The following is a 10,748-nucleotide window of genomic DNA, read 5'->3' on the forward strand; positions in this document are numbered from 1 at the left end:
CGTGTGCGCGTGCACCGGCCGCGCGGGGTGGAGGGGCGCGCGCGCGCGGACGGACGCGCGCGCGGCGGCTCCCGAGGAAGGGGGCGCCGGTCGCGCACGCGCAGTCGGACGAGCGCGCGCGGGGGGGGGGCCGGCTACCGGGGGGCGCGCGCCGGGCGCGCACGCGCAGACGGACGGGCGCGCGCGCGTCCCTGCGTCCTCCTCCTCCCCTCCCCCCCCATCGCGGGGAGGGGGGGGAGGAAACGGGGCCGCGCCCTGGAGGTGAAGGCGGGGGCGCGCCCGGCCCCGGCCCTTTAAATCGCCGCGGGGAGCACGTGCTCGCCCCGCCCCCTTCCTCATAATAATAATAATAATAATAATAATAATAATAATGTTGGTATTTGTTAAGCGCTTCACCCCCATTTTACAGATGAGGGAAAGGAGGCCCGGAGAATAATAATAATAATAATGTTGGTATTTGTTAAGCGCTTACTATGTGCCGAGCACTGTTCTAAGCGCTGGGGTAGATACAGGGTCATCAGCTTGTCCCACGTGAGGCTCACAGTCTTCATCCCCATTTTACAGATGAGGTAACCGAGGCACCGAGAAGTGAAGTGACTTGCCCACAGTCACCCAGCTGACAAGTGGCCGAGGCGGGATTCGAACTCATGACCTCTGACTCCAAAGCCCGTGCTCTTTCCACTGAGCTGCGCTGCTTCTCCTGGCGGGATTTGCTACGGCTCCTACGCTGCGCCGAGCAGGCTTCCATTCCACAGTCATAACGACGTCGGGATGTGTTGGGCGCTGGGGGAGAGACGGGGGTCAAAAGGTGGTTCCCCCCGGGAGGCTCCCGCTCTTCATCCCCATTTGACAGAGGAAGGAACTGAGGCCCAGAGAATAATATTAATGTTGGTATTTATTAAGCGCTTCCTCTGTGCAGAGCACTGTTCTAAGCGCTGGGGGAGATCCAGGGTCCTCAGGTGGTCCCACGTGAGACTCCCAGGCTTCCTCCCCATTTGACAGATGAGGTCACTGAGGCCCAGGGAAGTGACTTGCCCACAGTCACACAGCTGGCAAGCGGCAGAGGCGCGATTAATAATAATAATAATAATGTTGGTATTTGTTAAGCGCTTACTATGTGCCGAGCACTGTTCTAAGCGCTGGGGTAGACATAGGGGAATCAGGTTGTCCCACGTGAGGCTCACAGTCTTCATCCCCATTTTACAGATGAGGGAACTGAGGCACAGAGAAGTGAAGTGACTCGCCGACAAGTGGCAGAGCTGGGATTCGAACTCATGAGCCCTGACTCCAAAGCCCGTGCTCTTGCCACTGAGCCACGCTGCTTCTCTAATTAATAATGATTAATAATGTTGGTATTTGTTAAGCGCTTACTAGGTGCCGAGCACTGTTCTAAGCGCTGGGGGAGATACAGGGTAATCGGGTTGTCCCAAGTGGGGCTCACACACTTTTAATCCCTATTTTACAGATGAGGGAACTGAGGCCCAGAGAAGTGAAGTGACTTGCCCACAGTCACACAGCTGACAAGTGGCAGAGCCGGGAGTCGAACTCATGACCTCTGACTCCGAAGCCCAGGCTCTTTCCACTGAGCCACGCTGCTTCTCCAACCCAGGACCTCGGACTCCCCAGCCCGGGCTCTTTCCACTGAGCCCCGCTGCTTCATTCAGTTGTATTTAGTGAGCGCTGACTATGTGCAGAGCACTGGACTAAGCACTTGGAATGGACAATTCGGCAACGGATGGAGACAATCCCTGCCCAATGACGGGCTCACAGTCTAAACAGGGGAGACAGACAGCAAATCGTATTTATTGAGCTCTTACTAAGTGCAGAGCACTGGACTAAGCGCTTGGAATGGACAGTTGGGCCACAGAGAGAGACCATCCCTGCCCGGTGACGGGCTCACAGTCTAAACAGGGGAGACAGCAAAGCAAAAATGCATTCGATCGCTTTTATTGAGCGCTTACCATGTGCAGAGCACTGGACTAAGCGCTTGGAATGGACAATTGGGCAACACATAGAGACATCCCTGCCCAGTGACGGGCTCACAGTCTAAACGCTACTTGCCCCGCAGGGCCGCCCTCAACGGGGGCACAGCCGGGGCTGGACGGAGGAAATTGTTGCCGAATTGTTCATTCCAAGCGCTTAGTACAGTGCTCTACACATAGTAAGTGCCCAATAAATACTATTGAATGAAGGAAGGAAATATTTCCAGCGCCCTCAACCACCTCCGGGCCTTTGCTCCCCTCTTCCCGCTGGGCGGGTTCCCCCGAGAAGGCATCTCCCGGTCCCATAGTATGACACCGAACCCACTTCCTTATCAAGCCTCAATCCAATCACTGACTGCGGCATAGATTTAATAATAATAAAATATAATGGCATTTGTTAAGCTCTTGCTATGTGCAAAGCACTGTTCTAAGCGCTGGGGGGGATACAAGGTGATCAGGTTGTCCCACATGGGGTTCACAGTCTTCATCCCCGTTTGACAGATGAGGTCACTGAGGCCCAGAGAAGTGAAATGATCCGCCCAAAGTCACACATCTGACAAGCGGCAGAGCCGGGATTAGAACCCATGACCTCTGACTCCCCAGCCCAGGCTCTTTCCACTGAGCCACGCTGCTTCCCGTAAGGCAAAACTGAGACTCGATCATCAGCAGAAGCGTGGTCTAAGGGGAAAGTGCGTGGGCCTGGGAGTCAGAAGACCCGGCTTCGAATAATGATAATAATAATAGTAATTATGGTATTTGTTAAGCACTTAACTATGTGCCAGGCACTGTGCTAAGTGCTGGGGTGGACACAAGCAGATCGGGTTGGACACAATCCCTGTCCCACGTAGGGTTCATAGTCTCAATCCCCATTTTACAGATGAGGTAACTGAGGCACAGTAAAGTGAAGTGACTTGCCCAAAGTCACACAGCTGACAAGTGGCGGATCCAGGATTAGAACCCAGAACCTCTGACTTCCAAGCCCGGGCTCTTTCCTCTAAGGTTCTAATGATGGCTCGGTCACTTAGCCGCTGTGTGGGCCCCTGGGCAAGTCATTTGACTTTTCTGTGCCTCGGCTACCTCATCTGTAAAATGGGGTTTAATAATAATGATGATGAATAACTGGTATTTGTTAAGCACTTACTACGGGCCAGGAACTGTACAAGCACTGGGGTGGATACAACAAATTGGGCTGGACACAGCCCCGTCCCACATGGGGCTCACGGTCTTCATCTCCCCCTTGTACAAATGAGGTAACTGAGGCACAAAGAAGTGAAGTGACTTGTCCAAGGTCCTACAGCAGACAAGTGGTGGAGCTGGGATTAGAACCCAGGACCTTCTGACTTCCAGGCCTGAGCTCTGTCCACTAGGCCGTGTTGCTTCTGGTTTAAGACTGTGAGCCCAATGTGGGACTTGGACTATGTCCATCCTGATTTAGCTTGAATCTACCCCAGCAATTAGTACAGTGCCTGCCACATAGTAAGCACTGAACAAATACCATAAAAATACCATTTTTTTAAAAATGGTAATACAGACCAGGATCCAGATATTTAATCCCCATTTTACAGATGAGGAAACTAAGGGCAGGTCCCTATTGACTTAAGTGACCCGTCCTCTTTTTCCTCATCTGTAAAATGGGGTATTAAATACCAGTTCTCCCTCCTTTTTAGACTGTGAGCCCTGAGTGAGACAAGGACCGAGTCCTATTTGATTAGCTTGTATTCATTCAATCATATTTATTGAGCTCTTACTGTGTGCACCTCCCCTCCCCCAGTACTTAATAGAGGGTTTGGCTCCTAGTGAGCTCTTGCTAATATTATAATTAAGTGGTGATTAGGTCTCAATCAATCAATCAATGGTATTTGAGCACTTACTGTGTGCAGAGCATATTAATGTCTGTCTCCCCTTCTAGACTTTAAACTCACTGTGGGCAGGGAACACATCTACTAACTCGGTTATATTGTAGTTTCCCAAGCAAGCGCTTAGTACAGTGCTCAAGTAGTACAATGCTCTGCACATAGTAAGCGCTCAATAAATACTATTGAATGAATGAAGCACAGAGAAGCAGCAGGGCCTGGTGGAAAGAGCGTGGGCTTAGGAGTCGGGAGGACCTGGGTTTTAATTCCGACTCTGCCACATGTCTGCCGTGTGACCTTGGGCAAGTCACTTCACTTCTCTGGGCCTCAGTGACCTCAGCTATAAAATGGGGATTAAGATTGTGAGCCCCACGTGGGGCCTGGACTTTGTCCAACCTGATTAGGTTGTCTACAGGGAAAGGTCTGTTACACTGTTATATCGTACTCTCCCAAGCACTCGGTACAGTGTTCTGCCCCTAGTAAGCACTCAATAAATATGACTGATTAATCGATTATCCCTGGTTTACAGATGAGGAAATTGAGGCACAGTTTACCACAGCAGGCCAGTGGCAGAGCTAGGATTAGAATCAAGGTCCTCTGGTGCCCAGACCCTTGCTCTTTCCACTAGGCCACACTGCTTAGAGTGGAAAGATCTTTCCAGGTTCATTTAAAGACGTAGGGAAAGGCACTTAGAAGGTGCTTAATGTTTCCAGTATAGGAAGGTCCAGAGAGCAGACACCTAGGCTAGGAAAAACCTGTGTGCTTATTGAGTGCTTACTTTGTGCAGAGCACTAAGCTAAGCGCTTGGGCGAGTACAATATAACAGTAGGTAGAAAGGTCCACTGCCCACAAGGAACTTACAGTCTAGAGGAAGAGACAGACAGTAATATAAATAAATAAATTACAGATATGTACACAAGTGCTAGCTCTGCGTCGCAGGGACCCACCTTCTTGAAGAATCTCAACTCCAGCCAAACTCACTCATTTCACAGTCAGTCTCAGCTAAAAAGGCGATTGTTCGGTGACATTCCCTCCTTCCCCCGGGGAAAATGGAAGGGCCTGAAAAAGCCTAGAATTTGTTTTGTTTTCTCCTTTTCCCAGCATCTGGGTGTTTACTGTGTGGTGTTTTATCGGTGAGATTCTTCTCGTTCCCTCTTGCATGCACCCGCGCCGTGCCAGAAAATGATCTCGGCCTAAATAATTCTCTTTCTTGCTCAGACAGAGCCTTGCCAGTTCTCCCAACAAGACAAGGCAAGTGTTCCCCAGTTCAGAAAATGAAACTTTGTCATGGACCCCAGCCAGAACCCTTCCTGGTTGTCAGGTTAATATGATTTTTAGGGTCATAAAACCTTGGCCTTGTGATTCAGCCTCTTTCTGTATTGCGCCTTCAGGGTTTAAGGCGAAGAAGCTAACTCCCTCCCAAGAGGGTGAGGGGAGAATGTGTTCTTTTCACCAGGGATTGGAATCTTTGGTTTCCTCCCCATTTCCGTTCTTTGTCATCTCTGAGCAAGTATTTCTGATCCAGTCATTTCCAAGGGTGTTAAGAGAAAAGGAGTGGTGATGATCTGTTAAAACCCAGGTAACCTCCCAGTTCATTGGCAGTGGCATTTATTGAGCACCTGCTGACTGTGGGCATTCACTGTACTCAGCATTTAGGGAGATTAATATCAATCAGGGAGGGTTTCCTAGAGGAGGTGCAATTTTAGGAGGGCTTTGAAGATGGGGAGGGAGCTGTGGCAATGTCAGAGTTGAAGACTGTGAGCCCCGTTTAGACTGTGAGCCCATCGTTAGGCAGGGATTTTCTCTATATGTTGCCGAATTGTACATTCCAATCACCTAGTCCAGTGCTCTGCACATAGTAAGCGCTCAATAAATACGATTGAACGAATGAATGAATGCATTGCTCCAGTTCAGGAAGTTTTGAGCATGTGCAAGTGGTCCCGGGTTCAAATGCCGGATAAACCCAATCCTTCAGGGAAGCAACGTAGCCTAGAGAAAGAACACGGGTCAGGGAATCAGAGGACCTGGGTTCTAATCCGATCCACCTCTTCTGTGCTGCGTGACTTGGGCGAGTCACTTAACTTCTCTGTTCCTGTTTCCTCAGTGCCCACAGTGAGCACTTAACAAATATTACTATTACGATTAATAAGAACGGGGGATTCATTCAGTTGTATTTAGTGAGCGCTTATTTTGTACAAAGCACTGTACTAAGCGCTTGGAAGAGTACAATACAACAACAACCACACACATTCCCTGCCCAGAGTGAGTTCACAGTGACGGTGAGGTTGCCAAAGTTTGGAATGCGAGCAGCCTGGTCTGGAGCAATGAGATGAGGAGAATGAAGACCATTCCCTCTAGGCCGGTGAGAACCGTAATTCTTATTCTTGACTTGCCTTGTGCTGTCGAGTCGGCTCCGACCCATAGCGACGCGGTTATTGCCATCGTTCTTGTCTGTCTGTCTCCCCCGATTAGACCGTAAGCCCGTCAAACGGCAGGGACTGTCTCTGTTGCCGACTTGTTCATTCCAAGCGCTTAGTACAGTGCTCGGCAAATAGTAAGCGCTCAATAAATACTATTGAATGAATGAATCTCTCCCAGAACGCCCCACCTCCATCTGCGAACGTTCTGGTAGTGAGCTTTCTTACCTTTAAAAAATGGGCCTGTTTTCCCTAGGCTGCCAGTTGTCAAAGTAATTGTCTGGTTGTCGTTATAGTGTACTCTCCCAAGCGCTTAGCACAGTGGTCTTCCCACAATAAGCGCTCAGTAAATACAATTGACTGACTGATTAGTAAGGGAGTCTGTATCACTAGCAAGCAAGCCTCTGTCGTGACTGTCTCCGGGCAGGGCATGGGACCATCGATGCCCAATGCCCCAGGGGAAAGGTGGGGGCAAAGACCCACCAAAGCTCTTTGAATCAGACTCCCAGATTTGTTCATCCCGGTCGCTGATTCATTTTGAGAGTTTCCAATTACGGTTGAAAAAACCCCATATGGGGGCCTGAAAAATCTCTCAAACCCATAAGCCATTTGAAACTCACCCAGCCCCACAGCACGTTCAGTTCAACTCAGTAGTATTTATTGAGTGCTTACTGTGTGCACAGCACTGTACTGAGCACTTGAAAAAGTACAATACAGCAATAGAGACAATCCCTACTCAAGACCAGCTCACAGTCTCTCTCCTGCTGCTTCTTTCTGTAATTCATTTGAGCACAGGCTCGGAGGCCAGGAGGATCTGAGTTCTAATCCCAGTTCTGCCGTTTGCCTGCTGGGTGATCTTGGGCGAGTCACTTCCCTTCGCTGGCCTCAGTTACCTTAACTGTAAAATGGGGATTTAGACTGGGACACTGACCACGCCCGACCTGATTAGTTTGTATCTACCCCAGTGCTTGGTACAGTGCCTGGCACATAGAAAGTGCTTAACAAATACCATTTTTAAAAGATTCATTTTCATGTCTGTGCTCTCCCAAGTGCTTAGTACAGTGCTTTGCACCCGGTAAGCACTCAAAAAATACTACTGATTGATTGAAGCCTGTCCTCTCTCAGTCCCCATCCCCTGCTAAAAGAGCACGGCCTTGGGAGTCAGAGGTGATGGGTTCTAATTCCGGCTCCGCCACTTGTCAGCTGTGTGACTTTGGGCAAGTCACTTCACTTCTCTGGACCTCAGTTACCTCATCTGTAAAATGGGGATTAAGACTGTGAACCCCACGTGGGACGACCTGATAACCTTGTATCTACCCCAGTGCTTAGAACAGTGCTTGGCACATAGTAAGCAATTAACAAATATCATCATCATCATCATGATCATTATCCCCCTACCCCTTTTACATCCATACACTCAAAGAGAAAAAACCGGGCACCAACGCATGGGAGTCACCCGAAACAGTCAGTCAAACTGGAGTTTAGCAGACATGTGGAGGCGGAGCAAACCTTTCCCATTCTATGCAAACCTCTGGGAAAGAATTCAGAGCCTGCACAAGCATGCTTTTGGGTACCTGGATTCCATCCCTGAGCCAGAGGAGTTGAGGAAGAGAGCAGGCAGGACTTACATGGACTGATGGGAATCGCATGTATGCACCAAGCTGAAGCACAAGTCCTGGCTCGTCAGCGAGTCTAGTTGGTTGTCGATCTTCCGTGTTTTTGCAAGAAATTGTACGAGCGAACCAGGGAAGGCAGTCTGCGTTAGCAAAATGGCCCAGAGAGTTGGTCTGGAAAGAGATTATGATGCAAATTAGAATTGCACTCTGCCATATCATTTTTCCTTTGCCACAACTTCTTTCTGCACAGGGTCAGTTGATATAAAGGGGTCTTCCCAGTTGGGAACATTTTAAAGAAACAGAGGCCAAATTCACCCTTGACTGTGAACTCATTTTTTTCTATGGTATTTGTTAAGGGCTTACTTTGTCAGCTGTGTGACTGTGGGCAAGTCACTTAACTTCTCTGTGCCTCAGTTACCTCATCTGTAAAATGGGGATTAACTGTGAGCCTCACGTGGGACAACCTGATTACCCTGTATCTACCCCAGCACTTAGAACAGTGCTCTGCATATAGTAAGCGCTTAACAAATACCAACATTATTATTATTATTATGATTATTGTGCCAAACTCTCTACTAAGCCCTGGGGGAGATTCAAGGTTGGACCCCAAACCTGTCCCACGTGGGGCTCACATTCTTCATCCCCACTTTACAGAGGGGGTAACTGAGGCACAGAGAAGTGAAGTGACTCGCTCAAGGACACACAGCAGACAAGTGGAAGAGCTGGATTAGAATCCAGGTCCTTCTGACCCCCAGGCCCAGGTTCTATGCACTAGACTACCCTGCTTGCCTCCTTGCCCCAGCCCATGGTGGGTAGGAGAATGCGCTCCTGGCCAGCTAGGTTTGTCAGTTTGGAATCTCCCAGGTATGCTTTTGTCCTTGGTAATTCATGCCTTTTGTTTCAGGAATTCCTGAAGAGTTTCAAGTAACTCAACTTTCCTGGTAAGAACATTTAACTGGTTAATCTTAGGATCATCCTTATCCCAAGGTGCAGCCTCTCCCTCTCCTGGAAAGAATCTTTAATCAACCAATCAATCAATGGTATTTATTGAGCGCTTACTTTGTGCAAAGTACTGAACTAAGCACTTGGGAAAGTACAATACCCAGTAAGCACTTAGCACATGTAATAATAACAACAACAATAACAATAATAATAATATTCTCCCTAGGGTTTAGACAGCGCTTGATACATAGTAAGCACTTAACAAATACCATCATTATTATATAAGTGGCTCCAAGGTATCCTCTGGGTTGCAACTATTTATTAAATTGAATTTATTCATTCACTCAATCATATTTATTGAGTGCTTACTGTGTGCAGAGCACTATACTAAGAGCTTATTCAGCTCCTGAGATTAGGTAAACCCTGGAAGCATCTCTACAAGGCCCAGACAGCTTCTGCTTAAGCAAGGGCCATCCCTCTTCCCTGAAAACAGGAACATTAAATGCAAGCTCCTCCGTGGGTTTTTGAAGCTCCGACTTTTGACTTTCATTACTGTTCGTCCTGAAAGAATTGGTGTAGATCTCATGCTGTATCCTTTGTGGGCAGGGGACTCTCTGCTCCTTTGAGCCAAGATAGGTCATAGTAATGGGACTCCATTTCCCAAGAAGGAGGCTCAGTGAGAATGCTGAACTGGGTGATTTATCTTGGTGAGCAGACTACTCTCCAGTGTCAATTAAGCTACTCTCCAGAAGGAGTATAGCCTAGCGGGTAGAACAAGGGCCTGGGAGTTCTATTCCCGGATCCGCCATTTGTCTCCTGTGTGACCTGGGGCAAGTGACTTCACTTCTCTGCGTCTCAGTTAGCTCATCTGTAAAATGGGGATTAAAACTGCGAGCCCCATGTGGGTAAGGGGCTGAATCCAACTCGATTTGCTTGTTTTGATCCCGGCATTTAGTTTAGTGCCAGGCATATAGTAAGTGCCTAACAAATAGCACCATTCTTATAGTGCCTGGCCCAGAATAAACACTCAACAAATACCATTAAAAAGTCACTTAATGGTCTAATCTGCTGGAAACTTTAAATGCCAAACCTGTGGGGGAGTTGGCTGATATGTTGGAAGAGACTTTGCTAATGGTAGCTTTCAACCTGTATCTCACAGGAGGGTGAGTACTTAACACCTAGGTCTGATCTCTGTGGGAAGGAGAGGAGGAACTGCAGCTACTGTTTATTTTATATTTGCATCACATCTGCATATATAATTACACTCCTGTAGCATTCCACTAGCCACCCATTGGGTGATTAGTGCTTAGAAATGGAAAAGTTGTTCGAACAAATCAGCCAAGTTATCACTGCTATGGATTTTTTTTTCCTGCCTTAGTGAAAGATTCCCTTTTACTTGAATCAAAGCATAGAAGATGAACTGGGTCTACAAGAGATTAAATCAGGAGAAAAAAGAAGCCAATGATACTGCCGGACAGTTAAATTCAGAGAGATAATCAGGGAAGCTTTGCTGATTACTTCTTGCAGTTTTTTGGTTTTCCTCCCTCCTTATTTGTGAAATGGTTGTAGGTGCTGGAAACATTTCTTTGGTAACAGGCTTTGTCACCTTGAAAATCCAGGTTACTCCTTCTAGCGCCTCATTTTCCTGAGCAAATATGGCATCATCTTTACCTCTGACCCTCTTCGAAGGCTTTCGGGGACTGGAAATAGCCTGCCTAGCAAAACCCGTGAATTGGAATTACCGCCGTCATCCCTGGTGAGCTGCTCCCCTTTCGCGATAAGCTTTCTTTGGGATCTGTCGGGCTTCTGAATCACGCTTGGTTCCCTGGACAAAGTATTTCTTTCAACATAAACAGAGTGTAGCTTCCCTAAGTACATTTTCCACTGGCTGAGAAGACTTGGAATCTCACAAAGATGGGTTTTCTAAGACACTGTGGT

Source organism: Ornithorhynchus anatinus, chromosome 16 (assembly GCF_004115215.2).
Source record: "Ornithorhynchus anatinus isolate Pmale09 chromosome 16, mOrnAna1.pri.v4, whole genome shotgun sequence".
In the NCBI taxonomy this organism is placed as follows: Eukaryota; Metazoa; Chordata; class Mammalia; order Monotremata; family Ornithorhynchidae; genus Ornithorhynchus; species Ornithorhynchus anatinus.